Source organism: Schistocerca gregaria, chromosome X (assembly GCF_023897955.1).
Source record: "Schistocerca gregaria isolate iqSchGreg1 chromosome X, iqSchGreg1.2, whole genome shotgun sequence".
Lineage (NCBI taxonomy): Eukaryota > Metazoa > Arthropoda > Insecta > Orthoptera > Acrididae > Schistocerca > Schistocerca gregaria.
This window is the reverse complement of record NC_064931.1, coordinates 83,811,932-83,834,422: the sequence shown is the minus strand read 5'-3', so window position 1 is coordinate 83,834,422 and position 22,491 is coordinate 83,811,932. Positions and strand designations below refer to the sequence as shown.

The following is a 22,491-nucleotide window of genomic DNA, read 5'->3' as shown; positions in this document are numbered from 1 at the left end:
AAAGTTAATTCTATCAAGTGATAAGAGAATTAGATTAAGAAATGAGACACTAAAACTAGTCGATGAGTTTTGCTGTTTAGGCAGCAAAATAACTGACGATGACCGAAGTAGAAAGGATATAAAATACAGACTGGCAGTAGCGAAAAAATAATTTCTGAGAAAGGGAGCTTTGTTAACGTCGAATATAAATTATAATGTTAGGAAGTTTTCGCTAAAGGAAACGCAGACGGTAAGCAGTTCGTACAAGAAGAGAATAGAAGTTTTCGAAATGTGGTGTTACAGAAGGATGCGGAAAATTAGGTGAGTATATCGAATGACTTATGAGGACTTGTTGAATCAAATTGGGGAAAAATGAAATCTGTGGCACAACTTGACTAACCAAAGGAATCGGTCTACAAGACACTTCCTGAAGCATCAAGGAAACGGCTGTTTGGTACTGGAGGGAAATGTGAGGAATAAAAGTTACAGAGGGAGACCAAAAGTTGAATACAGTAAGCAAGTTCGAATGGATGTAGGTTGCAGTAGTTATGCAGAGATGAACAGACTTACACAGGATTTACTAATGTGAAGAGCTACATTAATCCAGTCTCTGTATTGAGGAGCATAACATGAGCAAAAGTATCCGGACACCTATTAGTCGTCATTGATTTGGGGTTTTTCCACCTTCGCCTTTATGATAGCTTCAACTCTGCTCGGGACACATTCAATGACGTGTCTGAATGTCTGTAGAGAAATTGTAGCCCACTCTTTCTCAAGGGCAGAAAGCACAGAAGGCAATGAAGGAAGTCGCTGCCGTCTGAAGCGCAGTCAGTGTTCTAACTCATCCCAAAGATGTTTCATTGGGCTCAGGTCAGAGCTCAGGGCAGGTCAATCCATTTCAAGAATATTGTCGTCAAAACACCATTGCTTAACAGATATTGCTGTATTAGAGGAAGCATTGCCATCGGAGGTGAGGGTATCATCTGGAGTGCCCCAGGAAGTGTGGTACGTCCGCTGTTGTTTTCTATCTACATAAATGATCTTTTTGATAGGGTGGATAGCAATGTGCGTCTGTTTGCTGATGATGCTGTGGTGTACGGAAAGATGTCGTCGTTGAGTGACTGTAGGAGGATTCAAGATGACTTGGACAGGATTTGTGATTGGTGTAAAGAATGGTAGCTAACTCTAAATATAGATAAATGTAAATTAATGCAGATGAATATGAAAAAGTATCCCGTAATGTTTGAATACTCCATTAGTAGTGTAGCGCTTGACACAGTCACGTCGATTCAATGTTTGGGGCCCGCATCTTGTGGTCGTGCGGAAGCGTTCCTGCTTCCCGCGCATAGGTTCCCGGGTTCGATTCCCGGCGGGGGTCAGGGATTTTCTCTGCCTCGTGATGGCTGGGTGTTGTGTGTTGTCCTTAGGTTAGTTAGGTTTACGTAGTTCTAAGTTCTAGGGGACTGATGACCATAGATGTTAAGTCCCATAGTGCTCAGAGCCATTTGAACCAATATTTGGGCGTAATATTGCAGAGCGATATGAAGTGGGACAAGCATCTAATGGCAGTTGTGGGGAAGGCGGATAGTCGTCTTCGGTTCATTGGTAGAATTTTGGGAAGATGTGGTTCATCTGTAAAGGAGACCGCTTATAAAACACTAATACGACCTATTCTTGAATACTGCTCGAGTGTTTGGGATCCTTATTAGGTCGGATTGAGGGAGGACATAGAAGCAATTCAGAGGCGGGCTGCTAGATTTGTTACTGGTACATCACGCGAATGTTACGGAAATGCTTCAAGAACTCGGGTGGGTGTCTCTGGTGGAAAGGAGACGTTCTTTTCGTGAATCGCTAGAGAGGAAATTTAGAGAACCGGCATTTGAGGCTGACTACAGTACAATTTTACTGCCGCCAACTTATATTTCGCGGAAAGACGACAAAGATGAGATAAGAGAGATTAGGGCTCTTACAGAGGCATGTAGGCAGACATTTTTCCCTCGTTCTGTTTGGGAGTGGAACAGGGAGAAAATATGCTAGTTGTGGTACGAGGTACCCTCCGCCACGCACCGTATGGTGGATTTCAGAGTATGTATGTAGATGTAGATATTGATACAAACAACCATTGTCTCCGAAATGTGCCTCCACTGTACGCAGAATACAATGTCTTCATATCCTTTCGTATTAAACGTTTTCTTCAGCGCATGAAGCGAATCACACCATAACCACGAAAAACATACCAGTACCCTGACGTCCCTTCCACCGCACTTAACTGTTGTCACTACAACTGATGGCAGATAATATTCTCCAGGCATTCACCAAACCAAAACACTTCCATAAAATTGCTACTGAGTGTCCAGTAATTCACTAGCCCATATCACTCCTTTCCAGCCGTCCACTGCGCAGTGGCTTCGCTATTTACACCACCTCAAACGTCGCTTCGCATTAACAATAGAGACAAGTGGCTTATGTGGAACTGCTCGGCCATTATTCTCTTTAACTAGCTACGTACAAACATTGTGCTAGCTGGATGGCTGGTAACACGTTGGTATGCACGAATGATTTTTCTACTGACTGCATAAGATCTTTTACAACCACCCACTCCATAATGCTCGACAGTCCCTGTCCGGCAGTGTGTGAGGTCTGCCTGCTCTCGATTTAACTTTGGTTGTTTGTTCGCGTTTCCTCATCACAATCATATTACCAACATGGACAGCTTTAGAAGTGTTGAAATGCCCCCGATGTATTTGTTACTCAGGCGACATCCAGTGACTAGCCCACATTCGAAGTCACTGAGCTCGCCTGACTGATCCAAACTGCTTCTCTACTGACAGCCTGGATCCACCTAGTGATACCTCCGCCAGTTGTCACTTTCGTCAGCCTCCAGCACCTGCAACCCAGGACGAGGGGGAAGTCGGATCCCTTTCAGTGTTCGGGAGAGACGTGGATATGGGAGCTTTCTGCAGCCACGTAAGAGACAGTGTAGCGAATATCCTCGCCTCGCTTAAGAATGGACACTTTGCGAGGAGCCTGGCAAGCAATGAGAAGCGTACAAATGACCGTGGGCTTCTGCAGGCACTACGATAGAGCGTAGACAGAAAAGCGACAGGACTGCACACCTGGAAGCGTGTTTTCGTCTGACTTAAAAAGCGAAACGCCTGCCGAGAACTAATGGACCCCTGCAAGCATTGGGATGGAGCGTAGGGAGAAAGAATTCGCACTGAAGAATTCGCACAGGGAGGCATTTGAAACTAAGGAACTGTGGAAAATTCTTTTATGGACAGCAAGGAGATTGCTTGTAAATCATAAACGCTAGCAGATTCTTAGATGAAGCACAAACATGCGACTGTCTATCCTCGCACAGAAATAGTCGTTACAAAGAAGTGTTGAGTGGCTGCTTTCACAGTAACTAAGGAATGCCGGAAACCATCGCAACAATGAGCGACCAACGCTATAACAACATTGTCAGTGGAAACATGAGAAAGACGTCAGTTCTCGAGTCACACACGAGTCTACACAAGATAGAAAAACTCCATCCTGCACTGAGAGGCGTAGTCACGAAACGGCGGTCAGTCATTGGGTGATATTGCAAATTTATTCCGCCAATGACAATGCTGAAGGGACGAAAAATTCGAGCTGTCAGTGAGCTGAGCAGAGTGATTAGAAGTGAAGAGAGAGCCGACTTAGTCTACTGACTTTGAATCTGATCCTGACTACAGTTCTCACGTTAATCGTCACTTTGTGATTCTTTTCTTGTTCCATGTTCATTGGACGAATCCTTGTGGTCCAGTGCTTCGGAACGAAACACTTGACTGAGCATTGCAATTCCTTCGCTACTTCGGCTACGGCAACATACGGCGACAACGCACAGACCGTACCCGGGCCGCGCCGTAAAGCCACGGGTTTCCGATGACAGCTGTCGATTCGCCGCTGCCGCTACGAGGCGACGTACGTACCTTATCAACTCAGCGTTCCCCGCCGACATCAGTACACGACAAATGACCACGAAGAACAGTGAGTTGATTCATTTCTCCCTCATTCCCCTTAATAACTGAGTCATAGTCACGCCCAGTCACATCGGCCCCGAGATTAGTATTTTTTTGTAAAAGGTACTTAAATAAATGCACTCATTTCATGTTTTAACCATATTATCAATCTTTTCCATTCTTACATCAATCCCTTCCTCGCATAACCTTTTGCTGTTTGAGTTCACTTAATTATTGCTGTCGCTTAATTATTGGCTCCCAGATGGGGTAATCCCGTCAGTAATTTGCATGCAGTGTGATACCACAGAGAATTTTGAAGAGTTCAGAACATTTTTGGCACCCAACGTGGGGCAATATAATTAGTAATCTGCATGTCATTTTACGCAAGAGATCAAAGAATCCCCAATTCATTGAAATCTGTTGTGACATCTTCTGGCGAAGTCTGCATTATGTATTGGTGTCCAGATATTTTTGATCTGTGTACAGTAAACACACACATCCGGTGCCTATTGAAAGTGAGGTGGTCAACTGAAACGTGTTCGAAAAAGCCGAAAATCGGTCGTCTTCATGTACGGAAACCAACTAAGTACAACTACAGGTCGACACATATGGTATAATAAGCTCAAAAACCAAACAGTTATTTAACCTTACTAAACTTGCGCTCAAGAAAGATTTTTTCTTATTGTATAATAAGAGAATAACAGAAAACTCTTATATACAGTAGTAACTCATCTGGAATAGCCATGCAGTGCACTCATATACATAAAACAAACACGTACTACAGGTCACAGAATATATTTCATAAATAAAAATAATCGAAAACGCATATGGCACAAAAGAAACAGCCTTTCATTTAGCTGTGTTGTTGTATCATATCTCCGAGAAGAAAGAAAATTGTGATTGGTCAGTGCTGAACCCTGTTTCCATAATTAAGTATGGAAGGAACCATGGACAAAAAGCGAGCTTCAATCACAAGATGAAATGCTACCCAACATTTCTGAAACTTACAGTACCAAGGATGATGCAGGTGACTGAAATAAACTTCTGCCACACAATAATAACTTTGATTCGCTGTTAAAGTAACAGTGTGTAGAAATAGCTTTTTAGTTGTATGCTGTGATTTACATTTGATTCAAAGTTTATGAGTGGTAGCGCATAAATGAAACATAATTCTATATATGTTAATCAGTTGATGGTTAAACAGTTACGTGCTCAATAAATCGCTGGGTTAGTTCCATCATCTGTTGTGAACATGCAGTTAGTGTTGTGTGTGTGTGTGTGTGTGTGTGTGTGTGTGTGTGTGTGTGTGTGTATGTGTGTCAGTGAGTGAGTGAGTTTACAGGGAAATATGAATGTCACAATTTTGTGTTACACTGTTTAGACAGTGCACTGTAGTACCGAAATTCTGCTACTGTGCTCTGGGAGGATACAGCGACCAGACAGTATTACAAAAGAGTAGAAATCATACACGAAATGTCAGTAGTGTAAGCGTAGGAATTTAGAAATAATCACCACTGATTACACATCTGGAAATAAAAATCAAAATACGTATGGAGTAAATATACGTAAAAACTTTCAGATGTACAACGGCCGATAGTAAAAACTTGAAAAAGTATGCATAGGATATTTAATACAGTTCCACTCTCCTCACATGGGCTTTATTATACTCTGGATTTTTATTTTCTGTTCTTAGAAATCCAAGTGACGCATAATGATGAGGCACTGAGCTAAAGATTGCTGACATAATGCTGATATATCAGTTTTGTCTCCTCGATGAGCGGAATAATATGATGTGACTTATGACAATGAGGTCATAAGAAAATATTTTTATGCATAAAGTTGTAGTTTTAAATTTTTCTTTGGTTATTTCGACCATCCGCCTTGAAATTTGTACAATTATTTTAAATAAATATAATTGTTTTTCGTTATGTTAAATGATTTCCTTATCTTTATCATTCTTACCTCGTAATTAACATATAATTGAAGGCCAGTGTAGATAATAAATTATATTGCAAGATATACACAGGGCTTCGGCAGAAACGATATTTTTTAAAACCTACATTAATCCCTGTACTGTAATTGACAGGGCAACGCCGAATAATCTGAAACCACGGAGGCTGGTTGGTCAGTTCTTCGACTAGGCGTCTGTGTGAAACGCATTATCGTGGTGTGATAGACATGAACTGTTTCGCCACAAATCGGGGCGGTTTTTCTCGTATTGTGTCATGCAAACGCCATTGAACTTGTAAATAATTCTCTTTATGATTTTTTGATATTGTGGCAAGAATTTCAGGTGCACTACGCCTTTAAAATCGAAGAACAATATGTGCATAACCTTCCAACTCGATCGTACTTGTCAAGTCTTTTTTAGGGTTTGGCGATCCAGAATGTCTTCACTTGTGTGACTGAACCTTAGCTTCGACGATATATCCGTAAAACCATGTTTCATCACCTGTTATGACACTTTTCAGTAGTTCTATATCGTCACTGACTTCATCTAGCGACTCCTGAGCAACTAGCATTTGCTGCAAAATTTGTGCGAAATACAAAATTTTGGAACAAATTTTACTGTCACACGTTTCGTACCTAAAACATCAGAAATCATTTCATGGTATGAGTCAGCCTCATCAGCGACTTCTCTCATTGTGACTCGTCGATATTTCGTATTTCTTTCTTTCACTCTTTTCAGTATTTCATCGGCTGATGATGTGTTGGAGCGCCTGTCATTATCACCGTTTTCACATCATTCTTAGAAATGCTTATGCACTGAAGTAACAAAAGTCGTGTGCTAGCATCACTCACATAAACACATGGCGGTAGTTTCGCGTACACAAGGTATAAAAGGGCAGTGTATTGGTGTAGTTGTCATTTATACTCAACTGGTCCATGTGAAATGGTTCCTGGCGTGACTGTGGCCCCATGACGGGAAATACATTCCTGGAAATGGAAAAAAGAACACATTGACACCGGTGTGTCAGACCCACCATACTTGCTCCGGACACTGCGAGAGGGCTGTACAAGCAATGATCACACGCACAGCACAGCGGACACACCAGGAACCGCGGTGTTGGCCGTCGAATGGCGCTAGCTGCGCAGCATTTGTGCACCGCCGCCGTCAGTGTCAGCCAGTTTGCCGTGGCATACGGAGCTCCATCGCAGTCTTTAACACTGGTAGCATGCCGCGACAGCGTGGACGTGAACCGTATGTGCAGTTGACGGACTTTGAGCGAGGGCATATAGTGGGCATGCGGGAGGCCAGGTGGACGTACAGCCGAATTGCTCAACACGTGGGGCGTGAGGTCTCCACAGTATATCGATGTTGTCGCCAGTGGTCGGCGGAAGGTGCACGTGCCCGTCGACCTGGGACCGGACCGCAGCGACGCACAGATGCACGCCAAGACCGTAGGATCCTACGCAGTGCCGTAGGGGACCGCACCGCCACTTCCCAGCAAATTAGGGACACTGTTGCTCCTGGGGTATCGGCGAGGACCATTCGCAACCGTCTGCATGAAGCTGGGCTACGGTCCCGCACACCGTTAGGCCGTCTTCCGCTCACGCCCCAACATCGTGCAGCCTGCCTCCAGTGGTGTCGCGACAGGCGTGAATGGAGGGACGAATGGAGACGTGTCGTCTTCAGTGATGAGAGGCGCTTCTGCCTTGGTGCCAATGATGGTCGTATGCGTTTTGGGCGCCGTGCAGGTGAGCGCCACAATCAGGACTGCATACGACCGAGGCACACAGGGCCAACACCCGGCATCATGGTGTGGGGTGCGATTTCCTACACTGGCCGTACACCTCTGGTGATCGTCGCAGGGACACTGCATAGTGCATGGTACATCCAAACCGTCATCGAACCCATCGTTCTAGCATTCCTAGACCGGCAAGGGAACTTGCTGTTCCAACAGGACAATGCACGTCCGCATGTATCCCGTGCCATCCAACGTGCTCTAGAAGGTGTAAGTCAACTACCCTGGCCGGAAAGATCTCCGGATCTGTCCCCCATTGAGCATGTTTGGGACTGGATGAAGCGTCGTCTCACGCGGTCTGCACGTCCAGCACGAACGCTGGTCCAACTGAGGCGCCAGGTGGAAATGGCATGGCAAGCCGTTCCACAGGACTATATCCAGCATCTCTACGATCGTCTCCATGGGAGAATAGCAGCCTGCATTGCTGCGAAAGGTGGATATACACTGTACTAGTACCGACATTGTGCATGCTCTGTTGCCTGTGTCTATGTGCCTGTGGTTCTGTCAGTGTGATCATGTGATGTATCTGACCCCAGGAATGTGTCAATAAAGTTTCCCCTTCCTGGGACAATGAATTCACGGTGTTCTTATTTCAATTTCCAGGAGTGTAATAGTCTTTGAACGCGGAATGGTAGTTGGAGGTAGACGCATGGGGCATTCCATGTGGGAAATCGTTATGGAATTCAATATTCCGAGATCCACAGTCCCAAGAGTGTGCCAAGAATACCAAATTTCAGACATTACTCTCACCAAGATTATCCTAGTGACCGATGGCTTTCTCTTAACGACCGAGTGCACCGGCGTTTGCGTAGAGTTTTCAGTAGTAACAGATAAGCAGCACTACATGAAACAACCACAGAAATCAATGTGGGACGTACGATGAACGTATCCGTTAGGAGAGTGCGGTAAAATTTGGCGTTAACGGACTATGGCCGCAGACGACCGACGCGAGTGCCTTTGCTAATAGGAGCGTCCTCTTGGCCTCGTGACCATATCGATTGGACCCTAGACGACTCGAAAACCGCCTCATGTTCAAATGAGTCTCGATTTCAGTTGGTAAGAGCAGATGGTAAGATTGGAGTGTGGCGCAGACCCCACAAAGCCATGGACCCAAGTTGTCAACAAGGCGCTCTGCAGGCTGATGATGACTCCATAATGGTGTGGGCTGTGTTTACATAGTATAGATTGGGTCCTCTGGTCCAATTGAACAGATCATTGACTGGAAACAATTAAGTTCGCCTAGTTGGAGACCATTTGCAACCATTCATGGACTTCATGTTGCCACACAACGATGGAATCTTTGTGAGCGACTGACACTGTGCCCAGTTGTTCATGACTGTTTTGAAGAACATTCTGAGCAATTTGAGCGAATGGTTTTGCCACCCAGGTCGCCCGACACGAATCTTATCGCGAATTTATGAGACGTAATCGAGAGGCCATTTCGTGCACAAATTCTGCAGCGGCAACTCTTTCACAATTATGGACGACTACAGAGGTAGTAGCATGGCTCGATATTCCTGCAGGGGACTTTCAACGACTTGTTGAGTCCATGTCACGTCGATTTGCTGCACTACGCCGAGCAAAAGGAAGTCCGACATGATGATGGTTAGGAGGTATCCCATGACTTTTGTCATCTCATTGTAGAGCTCGTAAACCAATGTTTTGCTCATAGCAGACTCACCAAAAGCGACATCTAACGTTTCTAAATGTTTGCTGCACTTTATTACATTCTTATAAGAAAATCTGAATACAAATTCTCTGATTCATTTTATAAAAATAAGTAATCACCAATACTACCAGAACAGATGTAACGTTTTTGCAGCTAACAGCAGAATAAATATTCACTGTGCCTAACATTATACAGATACGTTTGAGACATGTTTACCAGTAGAACAGCGAAAACCTGGGACTAATATAAACGCAACATTAAAAAATTCATCTTAATTTTTAGATATGCCTGGTATATCGTGAAATCATGTTCATTTCGAACACTATTCTAAATATCTCTGTGTTTATCGTCAATACAAATTCTGGTGTGCCAAAAAGCAAACGTGCTGTATATTAGGAGGTCAGAATGTGCACCAACGACCAATGAATAACTGTACCAGTAGTCAAATACTGATTATTAGGAATCCTAGTGTACAGCAGGAAACGAGCATCGGATCAAAACACATAAACGCTACCTTCTACATTTATAAATCGAATAACACCTGGACGTCTCTCAATAATGTTGTCGAATGCGTAACAGAGGATATGTTTCTTTGCACCTTAAGGTAAACTGCGCTTTCCGTTCATTTGTAAATGGCACGTTGTAGCCACGAAGATCTCAAAGACTATTAACCTGCCGAAATTAACCTTATCTTCTACACTATCTCTCTGTGAGAAGTTTAGAGAGAGCTACAGAAGAAACCGTAAGACCTCATCAAAAATCATCACTGCTGCTCGTACACTTCCTCCGACCGTTGCAACTACAGTCAGTTACATACCTGTATACCTGGACTAATATTCCTGGTTATGTACGCAAGTTTCTGGAGAGCGGAGTAAAATCATGCAAACAACAACAATTTCTGAAAATACTAGAAAATTATACGAATATTAAGTGTTTTATTGACATTATACAGAAGTGGTGTTGCAATCCACTATAAGAGAAGCCAGCTAGCACCATATTTGCATGTCAGATACAGATACTGCATAAGTCATCTCTGTGAGCTGGAGACAGTACATAAACGAAAAAAGAGCGCGTATGTGTGAGAAACAAAGTCTCACTCAGTGTAGGTAACATTTCACAAAGACACCCTGTTTCTTACTTGAGTTTCAGGACACTTTGATTTAAAATCGGTAGGTAAAATACTTTTTTCGAAATCATAATAATGCAGTGACACCAGTCACTTTTGTGTGAGACGTGCTGAAGTTTTAGAAACTACAGTTTCTGCAGAAACACTGGTATAAAGGACAACATTGTAAGAATAGTAAACACAAATTTTTTTTTGTAAGCAACACTGTAAAAGTTAAAGTAAGTGTGTAACAACAGAAAGGTAGCGGCGCACGACACGTGAAATGAATTAATTATAAAGGAATGGCGTGTGTAACGTTCGGAAAGCAGCAGCAGATCGTATTGGTCCTTACTTCACGACGAAGCAGGAATGACGGCGAACACATGAGGTCAGATCCGAAGGAAAATATTTTCGAATTCACTTTACCATTTCTTCTCATACATCAGAAATTAAACGCCTTCTTCGCAACTTTATTAGCTTTCTGTGTGCTGTGAATCGGTGAATTCACCCACATTTTCTCAACATAAGTGTGTAGATGCTCGAAAGTATCAAAACGTTCTGAATTACGTAGCGCCTGATTTACACGCAGACCATATCTTGCAGGTCCTCTAATCTGGTTTCGGTGCAGTAGCTTCACTATACAAAATGCTAAGCGCGAGGGACCAATAGAAAACACTGCTCTGAATGGCAGTAACTTCAGATGTAAATTAAAACCTCGATACAACAAATATCAAGGCACACCTGAGACAGTCCATAACGCTTGTAAACTCAAATTTATTACAATAAGTGACGCAAAACAACAACAGATTTTCAAGAATATCTGGTCTCTCAAATCCCTATGATAATTCGAAGTATTACTTCTGTCTAAAAGGTTTTCCAACTACCTAGTAAACGTCATTCACTAAGCAAGTGGTTTTGAATAAACTGATTAATGAACTAACTAACCTCTTAGACGAACCATTATTAACAGCGTCAAGAGCTCAGTCGAAATCCCACCATCAACAACGTAGCACTAGTAATTTCACTTATCATGATGGCACGTTACTCTACGAGCTATTCCAAAACGACCTATCGTACTTGTTATCTAACACAACTCCCCCATGAACCATGGAGGCTTGCGTGCCGCAGCGATACAGATAGCCGTACCGTAGGTGCAACCACAACGCAGGGGTATCTATTGAGAGGCCAGACAAACCAGTGGTTCCTGAAGAGGGGCAGCAGCCTTTTCAGTAGCTACAGGGGCAACGATATAGATGATTGGCTGATCTGGCCTTGTAACACTAACCAAAACGGCCTTGCTGTGCTGGCACTGCGAACGGCTGAAAGCAATGGGAAACTACAGCCATAATTTTTCCCAAGGGCAAGCAGCTTTACCGTATGGTTAAATGATGATAGCGTCCTCTTGGAAAAAAATTTCTAAAGGTAAAATAGTCCCGCGTTCGTATCTCCGGGCGGGGACTACTCAGGAGGACGTTGTTATTAGGAGAAAGGAAACTGGCGTTCTAGGGATCGGAGCGTGGAATGTCTGATCCCTTAATCGGGTAAGTAGGTTAGAAAATTTAAAAAGGGAAATGGATAGGTTAAAGTTAGATGTAGTGGGAATTACTGAAGTTCCGTGGCAGGAGGAACAAGACTTCTCATCAAGTAACTACAGGGTTATAAATACAAAATCAAATAGGGGTGATGCAGGAGTAGGTTTAATAACGAATAAAAAAGAGGGCCGCGCGGGATTAGCCGAGCGGTCTCAGGCGCTACACTCATGGACTGTGCGGCTGATACCGGCGAAGGTTCGAGTCCTCCCTCGGTGTGGGTGTTTGTCCTTAGGATAATTTAGGTTAAGTCGTGTGTACGCTTAGGGACTGATGACCTTAGCAGTTAAGTCCCATAAGATTTCACTCACACACACACAAAATAGGAACGAGGGTACGCTTCTACAAACAGCATAGTGAACGCATTATTGTGGCCTAGATAGACACGAAGCCCACGCCTACCACAATAGTACAAGTTTACATGCCACATAGCACCGCAGATGACGAAGACATTGATGAAATGTATGATGAGACAAAAGAAATTATTCAGATAATGAAGGGAGACGAAAATTTAATAGTCATGGCTGACTGGAATTTCAGAAATGGTTTAAATGGTTCTGAGCACTATGGGACTCAACATCTGATGTCATCAGTCCCCTAGACTTAGAACTACTTAAACCTAAGGACATCACACACATCCATGCCCGAGGCAGGATTCGAACCTGCGACCGTAGCAGCAGCGCGGTTCCGGACTGGAGCGCCTAGAACCGCTCGGCTATCGCGGCCGACGACTGGAATTTAATAGTAGGAAAAGGAAGAGAAGGAAACGTAGTAGGTGAATATGGAATAGGGGTAAGGAATGAAAGAGGAAGCCGCCTGGTATAATTTTGCACACAGCATAACTTAATCATAGCTAACACTTGGTTCAAGAATCATGAAAGAAGGTTGTATACATGGAAGAGGCCTGGAGATACTGGAAGGTTTCAGATAGATTATATAATGGTAAGACAGAGATTCAGGAACCAAGTTTTAAATTGTAAGACATTCCCAGAGGCAGATGTGGACTCTCACCACAATCTATTGGTTATGAACTGTAGATTAAAACTAAAGAAACTGCAAAAATGTGGGAATTTAAGGAGATGAGACCTGGTTAAACTGACAGAACCAGAGGTTGTAGAGAGTTTCAGGGAGAGCATTAGGGAACGATTGAAAAGAATGGGGGAAAGAAACACAGTAGAAGAATAATGGGTAGCTTTGAGAGATGAAATAGCGAAGACAGCAGAGGACCAAGTAGGTAACAAGACGAGGGCTAGTAGAACTCCTTGGGTAACAGAAGAAATATTGAATTTAATTCATGAAAGGAGAAAATATAAATATGCCGTAAATGAAGCAAGCAATAAGGTACACGAACGTCTCAAAAATGAGATCGACAGGAAGTGGAAAATGGCTAAGCAGGGATGACTAGAGGACAAATGTAAGGATGTAGAAGCATATACCACTACGGGTAAGATAAATACTGCCTACAGGAAAGTTAAAGAGACCTTCGGAGGAAAGAGAACCACTTGCATGAATATCAAGAGCTCAGATGGAAATGCAGTTGTAAGCAAAGAAAGGAAAGCAGAAAGGTGGAAGGAGTATATAGAGGGCTACACAAGGACAATGTACTTGAGAACAATATTATGGAAATGGAAGAACTTGTAGATGAAGATGAAATAGGAGATATGATACTGTGTGAAGAGTATGACAGAGCACTGAAAGATCTAAATCGAAACAAGGCCCCGAGAGTAGACAACATTCCATTAGAACTACTGATGCCCTTCGGAGAGACAGCACTGACAAAACTCTACCATCTGGTGAACAACATGTATGAGACAGGCGAAATACCCTCAGACTTCAAGAAGAGTATAATAATTCCAATCCCAAAGAAAGCAGGTGTTGACAGATGTTAAAATTACCGAACTATCAGTTTAATAAGTCACGACTGCAAAATACCAACACGAATTCTTTACAGACGAAACTGGTATCAACTGACCTCGGGGAAGATCAGTTTGGATTCCGTAGAGATGTTGGAACACGTGAGGCAATACTGACGCTACGACTTATCTTAGAAGATAGATTAAGGAAAGGCAAACCTACATTTCTGGCATTTGTAGACTTAGAGATAGCTTTTGACAATGTTGTCTGGAGTGCTCTCTTTCAAATTCTGAAGGTGGCAGGGGCTCAAAATGGCTCTGAGCGTTATGGGACTTAGCTGCTGTGGTCATCAGTCCCCTAGGACTTAGAACTACTTAAATCTAACTAACCTAAGGACATCACACACATCCATGCCTGAGGTAGGATTCGAACCTACGACCGTAGCGGTCACGCGGCTCCAGACTGTAGCGCCTAGAACCGCATGGCCACTCCGGACGGCATGGCAGGGGTAAAACACAGGTAGAGAAAGGCTACTTACAATTTGTACAGAATCCAGATGGCATTTATGAGTCGAGGGTTACGAAAGGGAAGCAGTGGTTGGGAAGGGAGTGAGACAGGGTTGTAGCCTATCCTCGACGTTATTCAATCTGTGTATTGAGCAAGCAGTAAAGGAAACAAAAGAAAAGAAAAATTCGGAGTAGGTATTAAAATCCATGGAGAAGAAATAAAAACTTTGAGGTTCGCCAATGACATTGTAATTCTGTCAGATATAGCAAAGGATCTGGAAGAGCAGTTGAACGGAATGGACAGTGTCTTGAAAGGAGGATATAAGATGAACATCAACAAAGGCGAAAGGAGGATAATGCAATGTTGTCGAATTAAGTCAGGTGATGCTGAGGAGATTAGATTAGGAAATGAGCCACTTAAAGTAGTAAAGGAGATTTGCTATTTGGGGAGCAAAATAACTGATGATGGTCGAAGTAGAGAGGATATAAAATGTAGACTGGGAATGGCAAGGAAAGCGTTTCCGAAGACGAGAAATGTGTTATCATCGAATATAGATTTAAATGTCAGGAAGTCGTTTCTGAAAGTATTTGAGTGGAGTGGAAATGAAACATGGGTAATAAATACACTCCTGGAAATGGAAAAAAGGACACATTGACACCGGTGTGTCAGACCCACCATACTTGCTCCGGACAATGCGAGAGGGCTGTACAAACAATGATCACACGCACGGCACAGCGGACACACCAGGAACCGCGGTGTTGGCCGTCGAATGGCGCTAGCTGCGCAGCATTTGTGCACCGCTGCCGGCAGTGTCAGCCAGTTTGCCGTGGCATACGGAGCTCCATCGCAGTCTTTAACACTGGTAGCATGCCGCGACAGCGTGGACGTGAACCGTATGTGCAGTTGATGGACTTTGAGCGAGGGCGTATAGTGGGCATGCGGGAGGCCGGGTGGACGTACCGCCGAATTGCTCAACACGTGGGGCGTGAGGTCTCCACAGTACATCGATGTTGTCGCCAGTGGTCGGCGGAAGGTGCACGTGCCCGTCGACCTGGGACCGGACAGCAGCGACGCACGGATGCACGCCAAGACTGTAGGATCCTACGCAGTGCCGTAGGGGACCGCACCGCCACTTCCCAGCAAATTAGGGACACTGTTGCTCCTGGGGTATCGGCGAGGACCATTCGCAACCGTCTCCATGAAGCTGGGCTACGGTCCCGCACACCGTTAGGCCGTCTTCCGCTCACGCCCCAACATCGTGCAGCCCGCCTCCAGTGGTGTCGCGACAGGTGTGAATGGAGGGACGAATGGAGACGTGTCGTCTTTAGGGATGAGAGTCGCTTCTGCCTTGGTGCCAATGATGGTCGTATGCGTGTTTGGCCCCGTGCAGGTGAGCGCCACAATCAGGACTGCATACGACCGAGGCACACAGGGCCATCACCCGGCATCATGGTGTGGGGTGCGATCTCCTACACTGGCCGTACACCTCTGGTGATCGTCGAGGGGACACTGAATAGTGCACGGTACATCCAAACCGTCATCGAACCCATCGTTCTAGCATTCCTAGACCGGCAAGGGAACTTGCTGTTCCAACAGGACAATGCATGTCCGCATGTATCCCGTGCCACCCAACGTGCTCTAGAAGGTGTAAGTCAACTACCCTGGCCAGCAAGATCTCCGGATCTGTCCCCCATTGAGCATGTTTGGGACTGGATGAAGCGTCGTCTCACGCGGTCTGCACGTCCAGCACGAACGCTGGTCCAACTGAGGCGCCAGGTGGAAATGGCATGGCAAGCCGTTCCACAGGACTACATCCAGCATCTCTACGATCGTCTCCATGGGAGAATAGCAGCCTGCATTGCTGCGAAAGGTGGATATACACTGTACTAGTGCCGATATTGTGCATGCTCTGTTGCCTGTGTCTATGTGCCTGTGGTTCTGTCAGTGTGATCATGTGATGTATCTGACCCCAGGAATGTGTCAATAAAGTTTCCCCTTCCTGGGACAATGAATTCACGGTGTTCTTATTTCAATTTCCAGGAGTGTAGTTTAGACAAGAAGAGAATAGAAGCTTTCCATATGTGGTGCTACAGAAGAATGCTGAAGATTAGATGGGTAGATCACGAAACTAATGAGGAGGTATTGAATAGAATTGGGGAGAAGATAAATTTGTGGCACAACTTGACTAGAAGAAGGGAGCGGTTGGTAGGACACATTCTGAGGCATCAAGGGATCACTAATTTAGTACTGGAGGGCAGCGTGGAGGGTAAAAATCGTAGAGGGAGACCAAGAGATGAATACACTAAGCAGATTCAGATGGATGTAGGTTGCAGTAGGTACTGGGAGATGAAGATGCTTGCAGAGGATAGAGTAGCATGGGGAGCTGCATCAAACCAGTCTCTGGACTGAAGAACACAACAACAACAACATCTAACAAAAAGTGAGGTTAAAGATGAAAGTTATCAGTGAGCAGCTAGTTGTGTATATGTTCGAACTTTTAATGACATGATGAACAGTTTTTTTCCTCGATATGAACGAAAACATAATACTAACTAAGGTAAGCACAGTATGAGCGAGACTAAATTACAGCGCTTATCGTCATAGCTGAGTAACGATTTACAGACTTGATATATCACATTTTTAGTCGGCATCAGTTAGTAAATCTTAACTCGAAAATACACAACGAAAATTTTTGTACTGGACTGGGACTCCTGTTAACTAACCATGAAAGTTAAATATGGTTTCATTCTCAAATAAAAAACTTGAAATGACGTTATGTATGTGTTGAACGGCGATTAGAACACTGCACCTAATCCGATTATTACGTAAGAAAATCAAATATCGAATTTCTCACCTGTAGCGAGATGACTGAAACTGCAATGATGAGACAATTCAATAATTTCTGCTTTTCCGAGAGTCGAAGCCGGCACCTGTTGCCATTCTATTCTAGCCACTAATAGACATTAACAATACGTTTCTTTCGCCGGTAGTGAGAGGTACGCCTGTTTCAACTAGTAATGACGAGACGAAGAATACAGCGATGACTGGGAATCGAATCTAGCACATACCGTCGTTGACTACACACGAAGAAACGCTAACTGTTAAATTCTCTGCCACCAGCAGTGGCGGTTACATATGGGGGGCGCGCAGGGCGTGCGCCTCCCCTCACCTCCCCCTCCCCCCCCCCCCCCCCAATTGCGCATTGCTGGGCCGCACCCATTGTCACCCGCACCGCCCCCGCCAGTCAGCCAGCACGCTATTCGTTCGTTTCTCTCGTCAGTCGACTCGACTGAATCGAGTTATCGAGTAGTTGTACTTTCCTATGTAGCACGCGCGTCCACGTCATCGTATTTTACACGTTTCTGTCGGGCACATAGATAGCTAACACATACCTACAAGAAAAGTTGCGGCCATTCTAATGATCTCGATGTGCATGTGAATTGATTATTATTTTGTTATGGTAAAAGTAAAGGTAGCTCAAGATATCTTTAGCGGCCCCTCTTTGAGGTTTTTCTGTATCCTCCACTGGTCACCAGTAGCTAGAAGTGGCATGTTTGTACTTGACATGATGTGACGAAAAGATTTGTGTCTCTGGGACCCCAGCAGTCAAATATCGTGTCGTAGGACCGTTGTGATTCACAATATACATAAATGAACTTGTGAATGACATCGGAAGTTCACTGAGGCTTTTTGCGGATGATGCTGTGGTATATCGAGAGGTTGTAACAATGGAAAATTGTACTGAAATGCAGGAGGATCTACAGCGAATTGACGCATGGTGCATGGAATGGAAATTGAATCTCAATGTAGACAAGTGTAATGTGCTGCGAATACATAGAAAGATAGATCCCTTATCATTTAGCTACAAAATAGTTTCGCAAGAGCAATTCTTTCTAAAACCATATTGATTCGTGGACATAATCTTCTCAGTCTCAAGAAAGTTTATTATATACGAATTGAGAATATGTTCAAGGATTCTACAGCAAACAGAAGTTAGGGGTATTCATCTGTAATCTTGCGGACCCGTCCTTTTACCTTTCTTGTATACTGGAGTCACGTGCGCTTTTTCCAGTCGCTTGGAACTTTGCGCTGGGCGAGAGATTTACGTCAAATGCAAGCTAGGTAAGGGGCCAATGCTATAGAGTACCCTATGTAAAATCTAACTGGGATTCCATCCGGATCTGGTGATTTATTTGCTTTCAAATACTCCAGTTGTTTTTCTACGCCAGGTATACTTATTACTATGTCATCCATACGGGAGTCCGTCCGATGGTCAAATACCGGTATGTTTGTGCGAATCTCTTGTGTGAACGATTTCTTGAACGTCAAACTTAAAACTTCAGCTTTTGCTTTGCTATCTTCAACTGCCACAACAAATTAGTCAACAAGGGACTGAATAGAAGCCTTAAGCCCGCTTAGCGATTCTACATACGAACAGAATTTTCTCGGGTTCTCCTCCAGATCTTTTGCTAAGGTGGTAGCTGTTGTATGCTTCGCATATAGATACTCTCACAGAAGCACGACTCTCTACTTGCCCTGTAAAATATTGTGCCAGTCATAATGCAGACCCACTGTGTTTGCTGTTCTCAGGCTAGAGATGAGTTTTGTTGCTGTTCGTAAGTAGCTGGAAGTGCTCTGACTACGGTCAATTTGGAAGCTGCAGCGAAAGGATGTGGTGGGACGGTCGCGAAGAGTTGGCCCCTACTGGTACCAAAAGTACCTTAAGTACTATCCTCTCCTGTGGATACTGTCTGTCCTACAGGGAATACAAGCCCCATCATTAGTGGTCCACTTGATTGTGTCAATGGAGAGTCTAGGCGTTCTGAACAGCGTAGACAAGGACGAAATTGAACTGAAAGCGTTATACCGATCCCTCTAACAAACAAATTCGGGCGTTGTATTTCAATGAAACTGAAACTGAGTGAGTGGAACTCACTTCATCTGTTTTGGGGAAACCTGCTTTGACTTGTGTCAAGAGGAGGCAAACACAAAAGGATAGGGGTCGTCGGCAGCTCCAACATACGGCGAATAATAGCAGGAAAAAGGCAGCAAGAGATGGTAAAGAATATTAGGTATACTCAATATATATGCCTGGAGGCCTCATTCTCCATGTTCAAAAGGCTATTCGGCACCCACTGAGGGAACAGGTTGCGTCCAACTACAGATTGTGGCGCACGTTGCGTAAAACGATGCCTGCCGTCTGGGCTCCGAGGTCATACTTCGGTCATTCCAGCGACTAGCAGAGAGGGTTGAGAATAAGAGCCTTACTCACGGAGTTTCAACAAGATCACACTCTGCAGCATTGTCCACAGAACAGATTGTAGCCCCCTGGTTCTTAGTCGAGTGGAAGGCTTTAACCAGAGACTCGGAGGGTTCTGTGACAAGCTAGGCTGTGACTTCCTATATTGGCGCCAGTGGATTGAGAGTTGTAGAGTCCCCCTAAATAGGTCAGGTATGCACTACGCATCAGAGGAAGTTACCCAAGTAGCCAACTGTGTGTGTGGTGCACACCTATTTTTTGAGGAGTATGTCACGGGAGAAGTTGTATTATATGCGAACCGTGAATCACAAATCGACTGGTTTGATTTTCCTATACTACCAGCTCGTATAAGCGCTTTAAGAATGGGTCGACCGTCGGCTCTCAGCGAAGCGTCCCTCTAATTTAAAGGCAAGCAGTGGACACGTGTGGAATAGTGGGGGCCCTGGTAGTTGGGTGTGGGCAGTGCGTTGTGTTAGGGTTGGTTAGGACGGCGTCTCTGCGAAGCGGGCAAAGTACATGAGTAGGGAGGACAAGTGAAGCATTTCTTTTGCACAGCATCAATAGTGTTGTTTCGCATCGGATTCAAATTCAAATGGGACTTAACTTCTGAGGTCATCAGTCCCCTAGAACTTAGAACTACTTAAACCTAACCAACCTAAGGACATCACACACATATATGCCCGAGGCAGGGTTCGAAGCTTCCACCGTAGCGGTCACGCGGTTCCATACTGATGCGCCTAGAACCGCTCGGCCGCAGCAGCCGGCCGCATCGGGTTCTTTGCAAGTATAACCTAGTGTCTAAGTGAAGTGCTGTTTTCCTGTTTAGAATGAATGGTGTATATTGTGACACACTATTTTAACTCTTGATAGTCAGTATCTCACTTTTGAGAAAAGATGTAACTGAAAAGTTTAGGATCGCCAAGACCTGATTTAAACATTGTACAGGCTCAAAATACGTGCAAATGCTAAAGTAGGTTTACCAGAAAATTAACTCCTACTTTAAATAAACATGCGGACGGGCCGTGTGGATGCGAAATAAGAAATGCTTTCTTCTGTTACATGTGTGTGTAGCGGAATATGAGTGAACTACACATAGAAAGAAAAGGTCGCAGTTCGTAGTAATAGACGGCAAATCATCGAGTAAAACTGAAGTGATATCAGGTGTTCCCCAGAGAAGCGTCCTTGGACCTCTGCTGTTCCTGATCTATGTAAATGACCTGGATGACAATCTGAGTAGTTCTCTTGGGTTGTTCGCAGATGATGCTGTCATTTACCGTCTAGTAAGGTCATCCAAAGACCAGTGTCAGTTGCAAAGCGATTTAGAAAAGATTGCTGTATTGTGTGGCAGGTGGCAGTTGACGCTAAATAACGAAAAGTGTGAGGTGATCCACATGAGTTCCAAAAGAAATCCGTTGGAATTCGATTACTCGATAAATAGTATAATTCTCAAGGCTGTAAATTCAACTAAGTACCTGGGTGTTAAAATCACGAACAACTTCAGTTGGAAAGACCACATAGATAATATTGTGTGCCGGCCGCGGTGGTCTCGCGGTTCTAGGCGCGCAGTCCGGAACCGTGCGACTGCTACGGTCGCAGGTTCGAATCCTGCCTCGGGCATGGATGTGTGTGATGTCCTTAGGTTAGTTAGGTTTAAGTAGTTCTAAGTTCTAGGGGACTGATGACCACGGCAGTTGAGTCCCATAGTACTCAGAGCCATTTGAACCATAATATTGTGGGGAAAGCGAGCCAAAGGTTGCGTTTCATTGGCAGGATACTTAGAAGTAGCAACAAGTCCACTAAAGAGACAGCTTACACTACACTCGTTCGCCCTCTGTTAGAATATTGCTGCGCGATGTGGGATCCTTACCAGGTGGGATTAACGGAGGACATCGAAAGGGTGCAAAAAAGGGCAGCTCGTTTTGTATTATCGCGTTATAGGGGAGAGAGTGTGGCAGATATGATACACGAGTTGGGATGGAAGTCATTACAGCATAGACGTTTTTCGTCGCGGCGAGACCTTTTTACGAAATTTCAGTCACCAACTTTCTCTTCCGAATGCGAAAATATTTTGTTGAGCCCAACCTACATAGGTAGGAATGATCATCAAAATAAAATAAGAGAAATCAGAGCTCGAACAGAAAGGTTTAGGTGTTCGTTTTCCCCGCGCGGTGTTCGGGAGTGGAATGGTAGAGAGACAGTATGATTGTGGTTCGATGAACCCCCTGCCTAGCACTTAAATGTGAATTGCAGAGTAGTCATGTAGATGTAGATTCAGTGCTATTGACATTCAAGGTAACAAGGGTGTAAGCCTGAGTCACCTACGAAAGTGGGACGTATGTGGAATCCATCTGTGCCATATTACGAGCATCAGTCGATAGAAGAGTCAGCGCGAGGGGGACTAATGCCGCGCTCTTGCAGGAACAGCACGACCTGGTTTGTCACGCTGTGTATGATAGCGCTCAGGCAAAATCCCCTGAGCCTCAGCAGTAGGGGGATGAAGCGCAAGACCTGAATCTGCCAGCACTGGACTAAGTAAAGTTACCTGCTGCGCTGTCATTACAGACAGCGACAGGATAAAAGGTTCAGCAGGCGACAAAACTAGTAGAACCTGAGGCAACTCCTGCGCTACAAGATGGCCTTCGCAGTGACGGGGTGGCGTCACTGGTCGCCAGACTGCGATATCTAGGGGGCTGGGGGGGGGGGGGGGGGGTGGGTGGAGAGAGGTTCAAATGGTTCAAATGGCTCTAAGCACTATGCGACTTAACATCTGAGGTCATCAGTCCCTTAGACTTAGAACTA

The 22,491-nt window shown here is 44.5% G+C and overlaps 1 protein-coding gene across 1 annotated transcript in view; it reads right to left on the bottom strand.

Moving 5' to 3' along the window:
- LOC126298600 (sodium channel protein Nach-like) overlaps positions 1-17,476 on the bottom strand; it is a 162,591-nt gene extending 145,115 nt beyond the window's left edge. The window contains exon 1 of the mRNA XM_049990000.1: positions 17,287-17,476. The gene's annotated coding sequence lies outside the window, so the exon portion shown is untranslated. The remainder of the gene's footprint in view (positions 1-17,286) is intronic.
- Positions 17,477-22,491: the final 5,015 nt, after the last annotated feature.